General features: G+C 38.3%; 1 protein-coding gene across 9 annotated transcripts in view; it reads left to right on the top strand.

Annotated features, from left to right (window-relative positions):
- The window catches only part of LOC131438996 (uncharacterized), a 515,523-nt gene that overhangs the window by 182,888 nt on the left and 311,317 nt on the right, over positions 1-21,318 (top strand). For 6 of the 9 annotated variants that reach the window (XM_058609455.1, XM_058609454.1, XM_058609457.1 and 3 more), the window contains exon 2: positions 5,922-6,402. The exons of the other annotated variants lie outside the window; for them this stretch is intronic. The gene's annotated coding sequence lies outside the window, so the exon portion shown is untranslated. The remainder of the gene's footprint in view (positions 1-5,921; positions 6,403-21,318) is intronic. 9 annotated transcript variants of the gene reach the window in all.

Below are 21,318 nucleotides of genomic sequence, written 5' to 3'. Positions count from 1 at the left end.
ATCATTGTCGGATTTGATAAACTGGACTATTTTCGCTAAATCCAAAATCTCTTTTCCTCAAAAAAAAAAACTACTGCCGGGCGCGAGAATCATCCGAGATGTTAACCCTAATTATCTAAGGCGAACCAACTTCACGTAAGTTTAGGAAACTTAGATTTGCATTTTTTTTTTTGCTTGGGGTAAATTTGTTTTTCTATAGTTTGAAATCACGATTTTTATATAGTACTATGTCAATGTTTATTTATTGGCATTTTCTCTGTTAGCTGCCATTGAACTAAACTAACAGAAAACAGTTTTTTAGTGTATGTCATTCAAAAGTTTACTGTTTTAATAAATCAATCGGTAAACTACACCGATGAAAATGTAGACTGTCGAGGCATGTGAAATAAATCTTCTTTATAGATAGGGTCGCCAGCTGAACAGTGTTGGCCTTACACAAAATCTGACGACTGACGACTTTTAAATATTCATTTTGTTTCATGTGACACATCGAAGTTCATAATTAGTTGTGGTTCGCTCTGATTCTTTCACCATATTTTTACACTGAAAAACAAAACTATTGACTGAAATTTAGATCTAGTACTGAAACGGCGATGATTTTTTTTTATCAAATACGTTGCAAGAATCGTCTTTGAAGACACTGTGAAGTCTTATGAAGCAAAAAAAACAGTATAGTCCTGTTTAGTCTTGTCTAGTCTTGTCTAGTCTTGTCTAGTTTTGTCTAGTCTTGTCTAGTCTTGTCTAGTCTTGTCTAGTCTTGTCTAGTCTTGTCTAGTCTTGTCTAGTCTTGTCTAGTCTTGTCTAGTCTTGTCTAGTCTTGTCTAGTCTTGTCTAGTCTTGTCTAGTCTTGTCTAGTCTTGTCTAGTCTTGTCTAGTCTTGTCTAGTCTTGTCTAGTCTTGTCTAGTCTTGTCTAGTCTTGTCTAGTCTTGTCTAGTCTTGTCTAGTCTTGTCTAGTCTTGTCTAGTCTTGTCTAGTCTTGTCTAGTCTTGTCTAGTCTTGTCTAGTCTTGTCTAGTCTTGTCTAGTCTTGTCTAGTCTTGTCTAGTCTTGTCTAGTCTTGTCTAGTCTTGTCTAGTCTTGTCTAGTCTTGTCTAGTCTTGTCTAGTCTTGTCTAGTCTTGTCTAGTCTTGTCTAGTCTTGTCTAGTCTTGTCTAGTCTTGTCTAGTCTTGTCTAGTCTTGTCTAGTCTTGTCTAGTCTTGTCTAGTCTTGTCTAGTCTTGTCTAGTCTTGTCTAGTCTTGTCTAGTCTTGTCTAGTCTTGTCCAATCTTGTCTAGTCTTGTCTAGTCTTGTCTAGTCTTGTCTAGTCTTGTCTAGTCTTGTCTAGTCTTGTCTAGTCTTGTCTAGTCTTGTCTAGTCTTGTCTAGTCTTGTCTAGTCTTGTCCAATCTTGTCTAGTCTTGTCCAGTCTTGTCTAGTCTTGTCTAGTCTTGTCTAGTCTTGTCTAGTCTTGTCTAGTCTTGTCTAGTCTTGTCTAGTCTTGTCTAGTCTTGTCTAGTCTTGTCTAGTCTTGTCTAGTCTTGTCTAGTCTTGTCTAGTCTTGTCTAGTCTTGTCTAGTCTTGTCTAGTCTTGTCTAGTCTTGTCTAGTCTTGTCTAGTCTTGTCTAGTCTTGTCTAGTCTTGTCTAGTCTTGTCTAGTCTTGTCTAGTCTTGTCTAGTCTTGTCTAGTCTTGTCTAGTCTTGTCTAGTCTTGTCTAGTTTTGTCTAGTCTTGTCTAGTCTTGTCTAGTCTTGTCTAGTCTTGTCTAGTCTTGTCTAGTCTTGTCTAGTCTTGTCTAGTCTTGTCTAGTCTTGTCTAGTCTTGTCTAGTCTTGTCTAGTCTTGTCTAGTCTTGTCTAGTCTTGTCTAGTCTTGTCTAGTCTTGTCTAGTCTTGTCTAGTCTTGTCTAGTCTTGTCTAGTCTTGTCTAGTCTTGTCTAGTCTTGTCTAGTCTTGTCTAGTCTTGTCTAGTCTTGTCTAGTCTTGTCTAGTCTTGTCTAGTCTTGTCTAGTCTTGTCTAGTCTTGTCCAATCTTGTCTAGTCTTGTCCAGTCTTGTCTAGTCTTGTCTAGTCTTGTCTAGTCTTGTCTAGTCTTGTCTAGTCTTGTCTAGTCTTGTCTAGTCTTGTCTAGTCTTGTCTAGTCTTGTCTAGTCTTGTCTAGTCTTGTCTAGTCTTGTCTAGTCTTGTCTAGTCTTGTCTAGTCTTGTCTAGTCTTGTCTAGTCTTGTCTAGTCTTGTCTAGTCTTGTCTAGTCTTGTCTAGTCTTGTCTAGTCTTGTCTAGTCTTGTCTAGTCTTGTCTAGTCTTGTCTAGTCTTGTCTAGTCTTGTCTAGTCTTGTCTAGTCTTGTCTGGTCTTGTCTAGTCTTGTCTAGTCTTGTCTAGTCTTGTCTAGTCTTGTCTAGTCTTGTCTAGTCTTGTCTAGTCTTGTCTAGTCTTGTCTAGTTTTGTCTAGTCTTGTCTAGTCTTGTCTAGTCTTGTCTAGTCTTGTCTAGTCTTGTCTAGTCTTGTCTAGTTTTGTCTAGTCTTGTCTAGTCTTGTCTAGTCTTGTCTAGTCTTGTCTAGTCTTGTCTAGTCTTGTCTAGTCTTGTCTAGTCTTGTCTAGTCTTGTCTAGTCTTGTCTAGTCTTGTCTAGTCTTGTCTAGTCTTGTCTAGTCTTGTCTAGTCTTGTCTAGTCTTGTCTAGTCTTGTCTAGTCTTGTCTAGTCTTGTCTAGTCTTGTCTAGTCTTGTCTAGTCTTGTCTAGTCTTGTCTAGTCTTGTCTAGTCTTGTCTAGTCTTGTCTAGTCTTGTCTAGTCTTGTCTAGTCTTGTCTAGTCTTGTCTAGTCTTGTCTAGTCTTGTCTAGTCTTGTCCAATCTTGTCTAGTCTTGTCCAGTCTTGTCTAGTCTTGTCTAGTCTTGTCTAGTCTTGTCTAGTCTTGTCTAGTCTTGTCTAGTCTTGTCTAGTCTTGTCTAGTCTTGTCTAGTCTTGTCTAGTCTTGTCTAGTCTTGTCTAGTCTTGTCTAGTCTTGTCTAGTCTTGTCTAGTCTTGTCTGGTCTTGTCTAGTCTTGTCTGGTCTTGTCTAGTCTTGTCTAGTCTTGTCTAGTCTTGTCTAGTCTTGTCTAGTCTTGTCTAGTCTTGTCTAGTCTTGTCTAGTCTTGTCTAGTCTTGTCTAGTCTTGTCTAGTCTTGTCTAGTCTTGTCTAGTCTTGTCTAGTCTTGTCTAGTCTTGTCTAGTCTTGTCTAGTCTTGTCTAGTCTTGTCTAGTCTTGTCTAGTCTTGTCTAGTCTTGTCTAGTCTTGTCTAGTCTTGTCTAGTCTTGTCTAGTCTTGTCTAGTCTTGTCTAGTCTTGTCTAGTCTTGTCTAGTCTTGTCTAGTCTTGTCTAGTCTTGTCTAGTCTTGTCTAGTCTTGTCTAGTCTTGTCTAGTCTTGTCTAGTCTTGTCTAGTCTTGTCTAGTCTTGTCTAGTCTTGTCTAGTCTTGTCTAGTCTTGTCCAATCTTGTCTAGTCTTGTCCAGTCTTGTCTAGTCTTGTCTAGTCTTGTCTAGTCTTGTCTAGTCTTGTCTAGTCTTGTCTAGTCTTGTCTAGTCTTGTCTAGTCTTGTCTAGTCTTGTCTAGTCTTGTCTAGTCTTGTCTAGTCTTGTCTAGTCTTGTCTAGTCTTGTCTAGTCTTGTCTAGTCTTGTCTAGTCTTGTCCAATCTTGTCTAGTCTTGTCCAGTCTTGTCTAGTCTTGTCTAGTCTTGTCTAGTCTTGTCTAGTCTTGTCTAGTCTTGTCTAGTCTTGTCTAGTCTTGTCTAGTCTTGTCTAGTCTTGTCTAGTCTTGTCTAGTCTTGTCTAGTCTTGTCTAGTCTTGTCTAGTCTTGTCTAGTCTTGTCTAGTCTTGTCCAATCTTGTCTAGTCTTGTCCAGTCTTGTCTAGTCTTGTCTAGTCTTGTCTAGTCTTGTCTAGTCTTGTCTAGTCTTGTCTAGTCTTGTCTAGTCTTGTCTAGTCTTGTCTAGTCTTGTCTAGTCTTGTCTAGTCTTGTCTAGTCTTGTCTAGTCTTGTCTAGTCTTGTCTAGTCTTGTCTAGTCTTGTCTAGTCTTGTCTAGTCTTGTCTAGTCTTGTCTAGTCTTGTCTAGTCTTGTCTAGTCTTGTCTAGTCTTGTCTAGTCTTGTCTAGTCTTGTCTAGTCTTGTCTAGTCTTGTCTAGTCTTGTCTAGTCTTGTCTAGTCTTGTCTAGTCTTGTCCAATCTTGTCTAGTCTTGTCCAGTCTTGTCTAGTCTTGTCTAGTCTTGTCTAGTCTTGTCTAGTCTTGTCTAGTCTTGTCTAGTCTTGTCTAGTCTTGTCTAGTCTTGTCTAGTCTTGTCTAGTCTTGTCTAGTCTTGTCTAGTCTTGTCTAGTCTTGTCTAGTCTTGTCTAGTCTTGTCTAGTCTTGTCTAGTCTTGTCTAGTCTTGTCTAGTCTTGTCTAGTCTTGTCTAGTCTTGTCTAGTCTTGTCTAGTCTTGTCTAGTCTTGTCTAGTCTTGTCTAGTCTTGTCTAGTCTTGTCAAGTTTTGTCTAGTCTTCTCTAGTCTTGTCTAGACTTGTCTAGTCTTTGCTAGATTTCATGTTCATTTCCACTATTACTATTACTATTACTATTACTATTACTATTACTATTACTATTACTATTACTATTACTATTACTATTACTATTACTATTACTATTACTATTACTATTACTATTACTATTACTATTACTATTACTATTACTATTACTATTACTATTACTATTACTATTACTATTACTATTACTATTACTATTACTATTACTATTACTATTACTATTACTATTACTATTACTATTACTATTACTTTTACTATTACTATTACTATTACTATTACTATTACTATTACTATTACTATTACTATTACTATTACTATTACTATTACTATTACTATTACTATTACTATTACTATTACTATTACTATTACTATTACTATTACTATTACTATTACTATTACTATTACTATTACTTAATTTACAATTTTAAACTTATTCGATGCTAAATAGATATTTCATAGATATGACTGTTCATGTTCTTTTCACATGAAGTCACCGTGCTAATTTCCATCAGTGCATGTGGGAAAATGTCATGGTCTCCTTTGTGTTTTGCCTAGAAAGATTATGCACGATACTTCGCTTCTAGTCCATACGAGCTTGAATGTTCTGAAACACGCTAAATGTACATAAGGAAGATTCAGGTTTTTTTTTCCTGATGCAATGACCCATTGCATGAAGTCTAATTAAATAACACATTCCATTGTGCCGTCAGAAAGTACTGTCCTAATGAAAGCGAAAGCGAGCCACAGAAGATCTCCACTCGTTTCTCCACTCGACCACATTCCATCTGTTTTTGCTTTTCTCACTTCACGAGCATGTCACCGCAATAACAATTACCCCCATCTGAAGCGCGTCGTCACCCACGACGATGCCCGATCCAAACAAATTGAAAATTATCTCCCAATGATCATTACCATTAGGAAATTGCTTTTCAACACTTTTACTATCCCAGAGCTTTTCCTGATGGGCCGTGTTCGGCTGTTCGGGCCCGAACGTTGAATCTAATGAACCGAAACAGAGATTCCACCAAACGGTTCGAAAGCGTGATCCGTGTGTCCGTCCGTCGGTGTCGTTTCGCTTGGCGAGTTTTGCCACTTCGAGACTTCGACGGAACGAAAGAGAGTTTCAACAGATGAAAAAAAAAACCCCAGCAATTCAGTCAACGAGTCGTGAAAACGGGACCGCGTTTTCGCTTTCCGCGTTAATCAGCTGAGAGTTGGAAATGCTGTCGTGGAACACAGGACAGAACCGGAACCCAACTGAACTCGATCGATCGAAAGCGTGCCCGATTTGTGAATCTTCGATTTTCAATGTTCGACAAGTGATTCCGGTTGCAATGACGGAAACGCGCCATCGCTCAAATTAACCATATTTTATTCGTTTCTCTATTGCAGTCTGCCAGCCAGCGGAGCAAAGCCCTGAGTGCCGGTGATGGTGGTGTTGGAAAAAGAAAAAAAAATAGGAAAGAAAAACAGAAATCTAAAATTTCCGCGAGCCGATTTTAACAAGCTACTAAGGCAATAACACTAACGCAAGGAGCGAACCCTTGGCGGTGCAATTCGCAAGAAAAAGAGAGAAAAAAATCAAGTGTTTAGCAAACGGTGAGGAAATTGTGCTTCAGAAAACCCGTGAACCGGTGAATCCGTTGACCTGAGAGCAGTGATTTGTGTTTACAAACGAGAGTTAACAAACGGCGTGACCAAAGCGAGCGAGAAAGAAAAAAAAAGTGATTAAGTGAATGTTAAGTGTGCTGGTGTTTATGCTTTTATAAGTACTTACTTATCATCGATTCGGATTGATTCGGTTCGATCTGCCAAGAGTCGGAGAAGCAAAGCGGACATCCCGCCAACGGACATTTTCGGTGCAATTCAATCGGTAAGTTGTTGTTGTTGTTGAATCAGTAATTGAAGCCATCGGTTATTCCCTTGCCGGTCGGTAGTTGACTCCGATGGGCGAAAGTTTAATGCACTGTCTCGTGATCAGTTCGATTACGGACGAATTCACGCGAAACTGAAATTTCTTTGCTGATCAGATCAGATGCTCTAGAAAGCAAAATCGGAATCGTAGCAGGCGATGAAAAAAAGAGCCTTTCTTTAAAAATGCCCAAACACGCCCAGTGCGGTACACGATCGATTTGAAATCAATCGTATCCTCTAGGCAGCTGGCTGCCGAGATAGAAAAGTGGAGTTGCTTTGAAAATTCATTTTTGACTATCCATTTATTGAAGTAGATCGTATCGTCATCAACAATATCAACTGAAAGTATAGAAGACTACGAAAAATTTTAACTAAAAAGGACTCAAACTTGACCATTCGAGGGATACGAGACCCACTCAGACTAGATAATTCGTATTACTCCCGAACAGATCTTCAGTTGGTCACATAATCACCAAACAAGACCCAAATGAAACAGCTTATTTAGTAAGAAGAAATGTGGAATGGAGACAAGGGACGCGAACGAATGGAACTCACAATCACTTCTCAGTGCATTTAGTGGTGGAATAATGTCGATTTGCGTAAACATTTCAATTTAAAGAAATGTTTTTTTTTTACAAGGCAGCATGTGAAGTGAACAGAATTCATTTAAACCGATGGATCCAGATTCTTTTTTCAGTTTGGAGACATAAACTCACTTCGGTTACACCGATTTCTAGGTTTCCGTTTATGGAAGTACCGAAAATACTCCAATTTCTCAGCCAAATGGCTTGACAGGCCATAGACTTAGATTGGAATGATAGATTTTAAATTTCCGTCGGTAGTTGCATCCGAATCCGATATCCGGTTCCGGTATTGCAGTGTTAGAAACGTTTTCAAAAATCTCAAACCGTCATATAAAATGACGATGCAAAAAGTGTAAAAATTCTTTAAAATAAATATCACTATAAAAATTGAATTTTACGGGTGACTGAATTCCTCATACTAACAGTTTGGCTGAAAAGTTCGTATCGTTTAATAGAAACACACATTTTTTGCCAAAATTCGTTTTTATTATTCAACATAATTGCCATCAGAGGCGATACAGCGATTATAGCGATCTTTCAACTTTTCGATACCATTTTTGTAGTACGATTTGTCCTTTGCCTCAAAATAGGCATCAGTTTCAGCGATTACCTCTTCATTGCTTCTAAATTTTTTACCAGCGAGCATTCTCTTGAGGTCTGAGAACAGGAAAAAGTCACTGTGGGCCAAATCTGGAGAATACGGTGGATGAGGGAGCAATTCGAAGCCCAATTCGTTCAATATCAGCCTGGTTTTCATCGACTTGTGACACGGTGCATTGTCTTGATAAAAAAAATCTGTTTTTCTTCTTGAAATGAGGCCGTTTTTCTTAAATTTCGTCCTTCAAACGCTCTAATAACGCTATATAATAGTCACTGTTGATGGGTATTCCCTTTTCAAGGTAGTCGATGAAAATTATACCATGCGAATCCCAAAATACAGACGCCATAACCTTACCGGCCGATTGTTGAGTCTTTCCACGCTTTGGGTTCGGTTCATCGCGTGCAGTCCACTCATCTGACTGTCGATTGGACTCCGGAGTGAAGTGATGGAGCCATGTTTCGTCCATTGTTATATATCGACGAAAAAAATCGGTTTTATTTCGATATAACAGCTCCAAACACTGCTCAGAATCATCAATTCGATGTTGTTTTTGATCGATTGTGAGCTCACGCGGCACCCATTTTGCACAAAGCTTTCTCATATCCAAATATTCGTGAAAAATATATCTACCAAGACGTTCCTTTGATATCTTTAGGGTGTCAGCTATCTCGATCAACTTCACTTTACGGTAATTGAAAATCATTTTGTGGATTTTTTTCACGTTTTCATCGGTAACAGCCTCTTTTGGACGTCCACTGCGTTCATCGTCTTCGGTGCTCATATGACCAGTACGAAATTTTGCAAACCACTTACGAATTGTTGCTTCGCCCGGTGCAGAGTCTGGATAACACTCATCAAGCCATTTTTTGGTATCGGCGGCACTTTTTTTCATCAAAAAGTAGTGTTTCATCAACACACGAAATTCCTTTTTTTCCATTTTTTTCACAATAACAAAAGTAGCTTCACTCAAAATGCAATATCTCACAAACTAATAATCAGACAGCTGTCAAATTTATACACGTATCTTTTGAAGGTTGGTACTAACTCAAAATGGTATGGATTTAATTCTAGTGGCGCCCTCTCATAGAAACGATACGAACTTTTCAGCCGATCTGTTAACTCATGCTCAAACGTGACCGGTGCCGATGAGCTCGATTGTGTTTTCAAACCCGAGCCCCGGTGTTGGTTTTCGATTTCTTCACTGTGTGTACGAAATCGAACACCGCACGCTGTGTTCCTCGTTCGTAGAGGCGGTATTGTGTTTCCTTCGTCCGTACCAGCACGTACCGGTTTTGCATCTGAGCTAAAGCTATGTGCCGTATAATTTCAAGGATGTTCTTTCTGACATAAAATTTTGTTTAGAAATGTTTTGCTAGTTTGAAGAATTTTTTCTAGTATTGGGAGTACAAATTAGTACGGTCCGTTTTCAAAAGAAGGCTCTGGCTGTTATGAATATTGAACAGCATCAGGTGGTGTCGATTTTTTCAAGAGGTTAGACATCTGTCATAAAAATTCAGTTCGGGAGCGGGTCATTTCGCCGAAAGTCGTTTGGTCGGAAGGGTCATTTCGCCGAAAGGGTCATGTCTCTTGTATGTTATGCCTCCTTTATAACTGATGTGGCGCAGCCACGTAACCGAAGCCAAGGTGGCTGAGTCGGCCGCCGACCCGCCGTCGGAAGCGGAAGCGGTAGCGAGGTCGGACAGCACATGAACCAAAACGATGTGGCATTTTTAATTTCCACTTAACAAACGCTTAACGCTTCATTCAAGAGTACAAAAATTAATCTCTATTCAAGAAGTACAATTGTAGGTCAACAAAACGAGCATTAACGCTATCATCTTCCGTTTGTCTTTATTTTAAATCCATTCCAATTACGATTTTAAGACGATTTCAGGATTCGGCGAAATTACCCTTTCGGCGAAAAGAAGCTTTCGGCGAAATGACCCTTTCGGCGATATGTCATCCGGCGAAACGGCTTTCGGCGAAATGGCTTTCGGCGAAATGACCGTGATCCATTCAGTTCATATTGTTTCGAGTCTTTAAAAAAACCTTGTTTTTCACTGTGTTTGTTATGAGCAATTTTTGTGTTAAATACATGTGTTTTTGTTTTAATTGGAAGAAAGGTGCTTAAAAATGTTTATGGTGATAGTGCTCCAACTGATATCATCATGCGGGGAATGGTTTCGACGTTTCAAGAATGGAAATTTCAGCGTTGATGACACAAACAAACAGTTGGAGACATTACTCGATGAATATCCGAATCAAACGCAAGAGAAGCTTGCAGAATCAGTGCGAGTGACTCAAAAAGCAGTTTCCGTTCGATTAAAATTCATGGGAATGATTCAAAAGCAAGGCAGTTGGGTGGTTTATGAACTGAAACCGAGAGATATTGAAAGGCAATTTTCCACTTGCGAGCAGCTGATACAAAGGCAACAAAGAAAAAGTTTTTTCTACATCGAATTGTTACTGGGGATGGAAAATGGATATTCTATGATAAAACCAAGAAGAAGAAAAAAGTACTACGCTATGCAAGGTCATGTTGTGCATTTGGTGGGGCCAAAAGGGCAATCGATGCGTTTGAGCCGTGCGTTAAGAGAAGAGCGGCCGGAATACAAGCATAGACACGGTAAAGTTATTCTAAAGTCGCAAAAAAATATTTGGAAACGTTCAAGTAGGTTGTTGTCGTTGTCGCAACCGCCGTGTTCTCCTGATCTTGCTTCTACTGATTACTGATTGTTTCGACGGATGCAGCACGATCCTGGCAGGTCATCGGTTTACTTCTTTTGCAGAATTGGATTCAAACTTGGATCAGTTCAAAATACGAGACATCATTTAGAAATGGAATTCGAAAATTGCATTACACATATCATTCTATAGCTCTGGAACCAGAAATCGGATCCAAATAAAATTCAGAAACCACGTATGGGACTGGAAAAGTTTGTGCGACCAGAGTTCATTTTTTGTCATGGAGGCAGGGAAAATTATTTTGTTTCGTGTTTTTGTTATTTTTTGGTTCACATTGGTTGTGTCACCTTTTTTCACGTGCAAATTATTGAAACCTTGCTTATATATTCTTTAAATTCTTCGCTCTCGGTCGATTTTAAATGCTAGCATAATATCACCGCACCTTGGCAGTCAGTCAACCAGTCCAAAATCGTAACAATTCCACGAACAATAAACCAAACGACGACTGGACTGACTAGGAACAAAAGAAATTTATAATTTTTCCCATCAACCGACCAGACTCGATCCGACCTCACAAAGCTCGTGTCGGTGTAGACTCTGGATCTGGGGGGGGGGGGGGGGGGGGGGAGTTTAAGTCTGGTGGAAGGCCGATGGTAGAGCGATTGAAATCGAGAGTCCGACCCAAAAAAAAAAGGGTTTTCACACACCCGAGGTTCCAACATTCCGACAGCCCTGAAAGCACTTTCCCTTTCGGTGGAACACTGAACCGGATCGCGGACACTGGACTGGACCACGGACCCCGAACCGGGTGAAAAGCTTGTGCTGCTGGGATAAAGCACACACACACAGAAAAAATAAAACTGGTCCGTCCCGGCCGTCGAGTTGCAGCACAGAGCGAGCAGAAGCAAATTATGAGGTGGAAAACAAAACGGTTTTGCGCAAGACCTGCAAGATTACATCTCACGGTACGATGCAGATTGCACACAAAGCTCTTGTCAACTGACCTGCAACTTCTGGAAAACCGAACGGTTCGGGTCTGTCTACTGCTGCATAGGGCTGGCAACTTTGATCGTTTAAACAAAAAAAAAGTGATGCGGTTCAACGAGATCACATCCTGAAATCGTTTCACTAATCGCCGTTTTTGAGTGGCTGACCTCCCTGGGCCAAGTTGATGACCCTAGGAGCCAGAAAACGAGGGCTGAAAGTTGCTCTATCGTATCACCATGCGAACCTGTTGAAATGCTAGGCCTGCTATGTGCCAACTTCCTTTCACTTTTGTTTAGCGGCTTGGACTGACTGACTGAGGCTCACAAACACATACATCGACACACTCAGAGCGAAAGGTAAGTCCACTCGTCCATTCAGATCGCAAAAAAAAAGAAAAACTAGAGTAGAACTACACCAACACCACCATCAACAGCGCGCGCGGGACTTGGTTGGAGTTGATTCGAGAGGGACTTTGGGTAACGTGACGGCTATTTTCTTGTCGATACCGGCAGGTACCCTTCGAGGTAGTCCGACGGTCTCAGGCATTCACTTTGCTTGCGCATGCGCGCGGTGCAGTTCGGCGGGGCACCTGAGCCGATTTTTGCACTGAACTGGAACGAATCTACGGCGCCAAGCGGAGGGGAAACGAATGTCAGCGGTTCGAGCGGTTGGAGTTCGAGTTTCAAGAATAACCACCTAATAATTGGTGGTAACTAGTTCGGCTTCTTGATTCGCTAGTTGTTTTTCACTTTTAAACTGCCTATTCATTTTTTGCCATTTGCTGCAGCTGTCGGTCGGCGGCGGTGAACCGAACAAGGAGAAGGTTTCTCTTCGGGGCAGCCGTGAAACTGTTAGCAACTGTTGGGTTTGCCAATCTCGGGGAGGGTTATTTGATCGGATCAAAAACTGTTATTACTTACGGCCGACAGTGTAGATGCATTCAGTACCCCACGATCGCTGCTCTTTTGGCTGTAGGGCATCAAGATCAGGCTTCGATTTGCTTCTCTTCTGAGCTTCCTAGAAGTCTGTGAATTACAATGATTCTCGAGCGGATAGTGCATTATTAACTGATTCCTTCATTAAATGCCAATCGGCAGGTAGTTGTCAAGTACATTAGTGCTGGTAGCCGGTTAAGTGATTCGAAACCATTTTGCATGTGTACTCGATATAAGAAGACAACTTTTATTGAATCTTATCACAAAAAGTACACAAAAAAAACATTTCTTAATCCACCTAGTGGTGTGATAATGCCTTTCTCTTCTTTCATAACAGTCTCATGGAAATATGTTTCATACTTTTATTAAATAATTTTGGATACTAATTTTGACACCAATTGATTCAGATTGATTCAAGTAGTTCACAAAAGCATGCTTCAGTGTTTATGTCACACAGTCAGCATCATTTTTCCGAACTAGTGCTTGACATTTGCGTTGCCTATTTGTATGAGAACAGTGATGCTAATCTAAAAAAAAACCTTCTTAGTCCACTTAGTGAAATTTTCATATATCTTGAAAAATCACCATAGGGGGAGTACATGAAATTTTCGAAATCGAAAAAAAATTTTTGATGCCAAAAGGCTTAGAATTGCATGAAACGTCGAGATTTAGTGTTATCTCGAAAAGTTTTTTTTTTGAAAAATTCGACTTTTTGGGACTTTTTAAATTTTTTTAAGTCCCAGAAAATTGTTTTTTTCAAAAAAAATTTTATTTGAGATGACGCTAAATTTCGATGTTTTATGCAGTTTTAAGAGTTTTGGCATCAAAAAAAATTTTCGATTTTGGAAATTTCATGTACTCCCCCCTATGGTGCTTTTTCAAGATCGAAAATTGTCAAACCTTTACCACCGGGCAGCATCCCTTACGCATGTCCGATTTAGCTCAAATTTTGCATGAAGCCTTTTTTCGAGGTGCTTAAACTTTTGAGCACTAGAGCTTAACGAAAATAGAGGTGATCCCAAAATTTTGGCACCCTTATATATATAAGAGCGGTAAAAATCAATGTGTTTTGTCGGTTACGTCACTTATACAATCATATCTCCGGAAACAAAAGTCTCAGCCATTTGATCTTCGAACTAGATCAATGGCCCGACAGTAGCTTTCAAACGAGCCCAAGTTTGTTAAAATCGGTTCAGCCATCTCTCAGAAAATTGAGCGCGTTCAAATATCTTCGAAAAGTGCACACACACACACATACACAAAAAGTACACAAAAAGTACACAAAAAGTACACAAAAAGTACACAAAAAGTACACAAAAAGTACACAAAAAGTACACAAAAAGTACACAAAAAGTACACAAAAAGTACACAAAATGTACACAAAATGTTAACAAAAAGTACACAAAAAGTACACAAAAAGAACACAAAAAATACACAAAAAGTACGCAAAAAGTACATAAAACGTGTACAAAAAATACACAAAAGTGCACAAAAAAGAACACCAAAACTACACAAAAAGTACAAAAGCACACAAAGAGGAAAACGAAAGTACGTAAATTGGATAGTGCAAGAATCGAAAAGTACAAACTTCGAAAAGTACAAAAGTACAAAAGTACAAAAGTACAGAAGTACAGAAGTACAGAAGTACAGAAGTATAGAAGTACAGAAGTACAGAAGTACAGAAGTACAGAAGTACAGAAGTCCAGAAGTTCAGAAGTGCAGAAGTACGAAAGTACGAAAGTACAAAAAAAAATATACAAAAGTAAAAATGTTGAAAAGTAAAAGTCGAACAGTACAAGTCGAAAATGTGAAAATCAAGTGTTGAAGAAAATACTCAAAGCAAACCATGTCTCATTTTGTATCAAAAAGCTTGAGTCCTATACAATTTATTGGAAATTTGGATCGCAGGGCATCTATTCTGGCCGACGTATTTCGTCTTCGACTCACTTTTTCTGCACACTTCCTTGGCACATTTGTTTTACATTTTGGTCTTCTGAGTCGGGTCCCAAGCCGTTTTTTTACTTTTCTTAGATTTCCGTTTCATTATTGGCCAAAATCTTTCGATGGGCCTGAACTGCGGGTAGTTGGGTCAATTTATGTTGTTATGGAGTGTAGTGGCAACTCACAAAATCTCGCCAAAATTTCACCGGTTCTTTATGAGCTTTAATGAAAGGGAGTAAGCAGTTTTCAAGGCATTCTTCCTTGTGCAGCTCTGAGCCTATCGTCTTTTTCGTCACGAACACTTTGGTCTTTGCTCCACAGCTACGCATCCCTTGCTAAATCATCAGTTTTTTTGGCGAATTCGTCCGTGAAAGCAAACTTAAACTTCAGAAGATTTCAAAAGATTCCGGAAGATTTCAGAAGATTTCAAAACAATTCAGAAGATTTCAGAAGATTTCAGAGGATTTCAGAAGATTTCAGAAAATTTCAGAAGATTTCAGAAGATTTCAGAAGATTTCAGAAGATTTCAGAAGATTTCAGAAGATTTCAGAAGATTTCAGAAGATTTCAGAAGATTTCAGAAGATTTCAGAAGATTTCAGAAGATTTCAGAAGATTTCAGAAGATTTCAGAAGATTTCAGAAGATTTCAGAAGATTTCAGAAGATTTCAGAAGATTTCAGAAGATTTCAGAAGATTTCAGAAGATTTCAGAAGATTTCAGAAGATTTCAGAAGATTTCAGAAGATTTCAGAAGATTTCAGAAGATTTCAGAAGAATTCAGAAGATTTCAGAAGATTTCAGAAGAATTCAGAAGATTTCAGAAGATTTCAGAAGATTTCAGAAAATTTCAGAAGATTTCAGAAGATTTCAGAAGATTTCAGAAGATTTCAGAAGATTTCAGAAGATTTCAGAAGATTTCAGAAGATTTCAGAAGATTTCAGAAGATTTCAGAAGATTTCAGAAGATTTCAGAAAATTTCAGAAGATTTCAGAAGATTTCAAAAGATTCCAAAAGATTTCAAAAGATTTCAAAAGATTTCAGAATATTTCAAAAGATTTCAAAAGATTTCAAAAGATTTCAAAAGATTTCAAAAGATTTCAAACGATTTCAAAAAATTTCAAAAGATTTCAAAAGATTTCAAAAGATTTCAGAGGATTTTAGAAGATTTCAATAGATTTCAAAAGATTTCAAAAGGTTTCCAAAGATTTCAAAAGATTTCAAAAGATTTCAAAAGATTTCAAAAGATTTCAAAAGATTTCAAAAGATTTCAAAAGATTTCAAAAGATTTCAAAAGATTTCAAAAGATTTCAAAAGATTTCAAAAGATTTCAAAAGATTTCAAAAGATTTCAAAAGATTTCAAAAGATTTCAAAAGATTTCAAAAGATTTCAAAAGATTTCAAAAGATTTCAAAAGATTTCAAAAGATTTCAAAAGATTTCCAAAGATTTCCAAAGATTTCCAAAGATTTCAAAAGATTTCAAAAGATTTCGAAACATTTCAAAACATTTCAAAAGATTTCAGCAGATTGTCATGTGCATGAAAAGCTCTCTTCTAGTAAACGTAGAAAATTCTTATTCAGGAAGCTGTTGGAAAACCTGGAAGTCTGAATGTAGATTTCATCAAACTTCATTAGCTATTTGCTCGCACGACCAACTTAATTTCCTTATCACACTGATTCACAGTCAACACATTCTTGCAAGTCGACTGTTTTGCTAGATTTTTAGCGATAGGTTATAGACGACATTTCCTGGAAGGACAAATTGGAGTTCCACTTGTAACAGTTTTCGACATTTTTGCGACTTTCGATTCCCTACCGATCCAGGCTTCCTGAGCAATCGACGAACGATCTCCGAATACTTTTATTACAATAGTAGCAGTTAAATTCCATACTAACGAATTTGGAATTTCACGAATACGGTTTATCGTTGATCGTTGATCGTTGATCGGTGATCGTTGATCGGTGATCGTTGATCGTTGATCGTTGATCGTTTTTCGTTTTTCGTTTTTCGTTTTTCGTTTTTCGTTTTTCGTTTTTCGTTTTTCGTTTTTCGTTTTTCGTTTTTCGTTTTTCGTTTTTCGTTTTTCGTTTTTCGTTTTTCGTTTTTCGTTTTTCGTTTTTCGTTTTTCGTTTTTCGTTTTTCGTTTTTCGTTTTTCGTTTTTCGTTTTTCGTTTTTCGTTTTTCGTTTTTCGTTTTTCGTTTTTCGTTTTTCGTTTTTCGTTTTTCGTTTTTCGTTTTTCGTTTTTCGTTTTTCGTTTTTCGTTTTTCGTTTTTCGTTTTTCGTTTTTCGTTTTTCGTTTTTCGTTTTTCGTTTTTCGTTTTTCGTTTTTCGTTTTTCGTTTTTCGTTTTTCGTTTTTCGTTTTTCGTTTTTCGTTTTTCGTTTTTCGTTTTTCGTTTTTCGTTTTTCGTTTATCGTTTATCGTTTATCGTTTATCGTTTATCGTTTATCGTTTATCGTTTATCGTTTATCGTTTATCGTTTATCGTTTATCGTTTATCGTTTATCGTTTATCGTTTATCGTTTATCGTTTATCGTTTATCGTTTATCGTTTATCGTTTATCGTTTATCGTTTATCGTTTATCGTTTTTCGTTTTTCGTTTTTCGTTTTTCGTTTTTCGTTTTTCGTTTTTCGTTTTTCGTTTTTCGTTTTTCGTTTTTCGTTTTTCGTTTTTCGTTTTTCGTTTTTCGTTTTTCGTTTATAGTTTATAGTTTTTCGTTTATCGTTTATCGTTGATCGTTGATCGTTGATCGTTGATCGTTGATCGTTGATCGTTGATCGTTGATCGTTGATCGTTGATCGTTGATCGTTGATCGTTGATCGTTGCTCGTTGATCGTTGATCGTTGATCGTTGATCGTTGGTCGTTGATTGTGACAAAAATGATATTGAAATGTAGCGTCATCACAAAAAACAATCCACTTTAGATAACGTAAATGACCGTGACTCCCGATTAGATAATCTCTGTAATCTCGAGGACAAGCAAAACCGGATGAAGATGATCGCTACCATCTGCGAATGAGAATGTTCAACATGTTTTTTTTATCACCACCAAACTGAAATCGATAACGATGACCATGACGAGATTTTTTTTTTTTGGGTGGCATCACCTCTCCTCCATCGGCTCTCCTGCTCCTCCTCCTACGTTTCGCGCAATTACGTGTGATGGCAGTTGAATCTTGAATCGAGTTCGTGGCTAGTTTCGTGGCGAATAGACATGGGTGTGTGATTAGCATACCGAGCGCACAACGTTTGGTGGGACGAATAACGGGTTTGAAGTCTGCCCCCCCTCCCCCCAGGGTTTTCGGTTTGGATTGTTGAGTGAGAAAAAAATTTACTATTCCGATTTGGAGACGATGAATTATTTTACGACATTACTGTTGTTATGTGGATTGTTTTGTGAGAAATCTAAAGTATTCGAATCGATGCCGTCAGTCAGGATGAAGAACCACGTCATTCCAAGGTCAGCAGACAGCGGCTCTTACTCGCAGGTAATCGCCCTAGGAAATCTTCATCAGAAACATAAACACACATTCTCGAACGCAAATCCACCGAACCGTGCAAAGTGTAATAACGATACCTGCTATTGCAGTCTGCCGTAAAAGCAAAAGCAAAAGCCGACGGTTTGTTGTGATGGTGGATTGCGTTAACTCGATTGCTACCAGTTTAGAATCCCATCCATCTGTGGCAGCAGCAGCCGCCCCTTGAAAATGCACATGCACTTTGCAATTGGCAACTTGCGAACTGCAACGATGAAGTCAGTAATGAATTTCTGCAATAATCTGCAAGCTCTGCTCTGCTCTGCTTCGAAACGCCACAGAACCGAATGAGAGCCACTGTTGCAATGTGGTAACGAGAAATCATGTGAAGAAAGAGAGGAAAGTGGTTACCGTCAAGTGGAGTGGGTGTTAATCAGGCTATATTTGAGTTGGAATCAATTGCTAAATTACACTCGATCTGTGTACAGTTCATTGAACTACCGACACATCCGCGGCCGTGTGAACGACAATCGCAACGAAGTTCTTCCCATCAATTCTTCTGAATGCCGAAGTCAAAACCCACCTCTTTATTATTCTACCCAGCATCCCCCCCGGGTCCGGACGCGAAACGACACCATCTAATCGGTTTCGGTGTCCCCACCGGGTTGAGAGTGGGGGCGATTCACAGATGATTCAAAAATATACTTTTTTTATTCACGTACCATCCGCCAAGTGATCATAAGATTAATATTAATGTTTTGAAGTTAGCTGAGCTCCGGTGCCAATTCATTTTGGACAAATCCACGTCGTGGGCCTCGGGCCAGGATTTCAAACGAACCAGACATTAACGGACACATTTGTACCAATTTTTCATGCTGATTTATTGTTTCGCAAAAGCTATCCCGAAACTCTCGTGATGTGACCACCGATATCCCGGTAATTAATCCCGTATCTCCCATTAAAACAGCTCGCGTGGGTGGGGAACCGAACTTGGAACTCGCACGCGATCCCGGGATGACGACGAATGTAAATGACCGATCTGTGTGGCGCCGCCCACCCGAAACCTGCGAGAGCTGCGATTCAATTAAAACTGGAGGCAGAAGCTTCCTTTAAGTGTGCTACGACGGCCGAGCGCCACTTCAACTGGGAGTTTCATCCGAAACTGGAAACTGACATCACCGCACTTGGGCATGAATAATTGGATTGATTGCCGTCTGTCAGTGCGATCGATTTGGAAGTATCTTAGCTAGAATTAAAATAACGTTGTGTAAATATCACAAGTCTACAGAAAAAAAACACTTATTTCCTCATACTGTTCACGTTTTGTATTTGATTCATCAGTGCCTTAGCAGTTTGTTGTGAACTGCTAATACTACCCCGCGGTTTCACAGTTCAATACAGTTTTTCAGAACACTTACACTTATGTCTTTTTTGACGTGCCGATTGAAAAATAATAAAACTACAAAAGACAGCCTATTATGTTATTCGGACTGTTGACGTAGGACTTCGAAACTAGTAGACTGGCAACAAAGGCTTTGAGAATATTGTTCTTCTTTAACGCGACCATTTAGTTTGTTGGTGTTGGTGATCAGCATAAAACTCAATGAAACTTCGAATTTTGTTAAAAAGATCTACTCAAAAATCTGTTTAAATAGCTTAATGAAAAATTGCTGGAAAAAACTGCTCGAAAATCAATTAATGTCTTGAAGAACTAAAACTGTTCGAAAAACGGTTACCTGAGAAATTACAAAACTGCTCGAAAAAAATATTAGAAAAACTGATCAAAGAACTGCTCGAAATTCCAACTCAGAAATTTGAAAGATTACAAAGCTGCTCGAAGTACTACTTGAAAATCTGCTCGAAAAATTGTTCAAAAAAACATTAAAAATTGATGGAAAGAACTACTCAAATAACATCACGAATAACTGCCCGAAAAAAACTTTAAAAAATAAATTGCAAGAGTTTCAAGATACTGCTTGAAAGAACCGCCTGGAAACTACTCGAAAGTCTACTCTAAGAAAGGCTGCTGAAAAAACTGCTCCGAAAACTGCTCGAAAAACTGCTAAATTAGTAAACTGTTCGAAAAAAACAGCTTGAAAAACTACACGAAAATCAATTAGTTTCCTGCACGAAAATCTAAAAAAATCCATTCTTGAAAACTGCATGAAAGGCTGCTAGAAATAGCTTTGAAACTTATTCTATAACTATTCGAGTAACTGTTTAAGAAACTGCTCTAGGATCTGTAGGAACTAAAGACTCAGAAAACAGATGAATTACAAAACTGCTTGAAAAAATGAGACGAAGAATTTCGTAATAAAACTTAGAAAATTGTTAGAAACAACTACTCAAAAAACTGATCAAATAACTTCATGAATAACTGATGGAATAGTCTGCTCGGAAGCCGGCCGGAAATATCCCCCATGAAAACTGCGCGAGAGGCTGCTAAAACAACTGCTCCGAAAATTGCTCGAAAAAAGCTTCTTCTAAACTTCGGAATAGCCTACTCAGAAAGCTGCAGAATTACAAAACTGATCGAAAAACTGCACGAAAATCAATTACTTTACTGAAGAACTGCACGAAATTCTCGAAAAATCCACTCATGAAAACTAGGTGAAAGGCTGCTAAAAAACTGCTCGAAAAAGCTGTTTGGAAGCTTATTCAATAACCATTCGAAAAACTGTTTAGGAAACAGCTCGAACATCTGTTCGAAATAACTACTCCGAAAACAGATGAATTACAAAACTGATTCATGAAACCGCTTAAAGAAATGAGACGAAGAATTGCGTAATAAAAGTTAGAAAATTGTTAGAAACAACTACTCAAAACACTGATCAATAGCTTCATGAATAACTGCTCGAATGCCGACCCGAAAATTCCACTCATTAAAGAACTGCTTGGAAAAACCGCCTGAAAACCTGCTAAAAAATCCACTCATAAAAACTGCGCGAATCGGTGCTAAAAAAGCCGCTCGAAAAAACTTCTTAATAACTTCGAAATAACTACTCAAAAAAAAATGATAAATTAGAGAATTGTTAAAAAAATGCTTCAATAAACTGCACTAATCAGAAATCAAGAAATTTCCTGAAAAACTTAACGAAAATCTAAACAAAAAAAACTGCTCGAAAAAACTACGTAAAACTTTTCGAAATGCTGTTTGAAAAATTGCTCAAAGTACCAACTCAGAAAGCTGAGAGATTACCAAACCACTAGAAAAAACTACTTGAAAAAACTGATCAAAAAATTGCTCAATATAACATCGAAAATTGTTAAAAAGAACTGTTCAAATAACTTCATGAATAACAGCCCGAAAAAAAACTTATCGAATAAAATGCAAATGTTCGAAGAAACTGCTGGGAAGAACTGCTTGAAAGAACCGCCTGGAAACTACTTGAGTCTACTCGAAAACTACGAGAAACACTGCTGGAAAAAACTGCTCCGAAAACAGCTCAAAAGAGCTTCATGAAAACTTCGAAATGACTACTCAAAAAAACTGATAAATTTGGAAACTGTTTGAAAAAAAAAACACACGAAAGTAAATTAGTTTCGTGCACAAAAATCTCGAAAAATTCACTCATGAAAACTACATGAAAGGCTGCTAAAAACTGCTCGAAAAGGCTGCTAGAAAACTTATCCAATAACTACTCGAAAATTTGTTTAATAAACTGCTC

This window comes from Malaya genurostris, chromosome 3, assembly GCF_030247185.1.
Source record: "Malaya genurostris strain Urasoe2022 chromosome 3, Malgen_1.1, whole genome shotgun sequence".
Taxonomy (NCBI): domain Eukaryota; kingdom Metazoa; phylum Arthropoda; class Insecta; order Diptera; family Culicidae; genus Malaya; species Malaya genurostris.
Note: the sequence above shows the minus strand (reverse complement) of the source record. Positions and strands in the feature narration are given on the sequence as shown.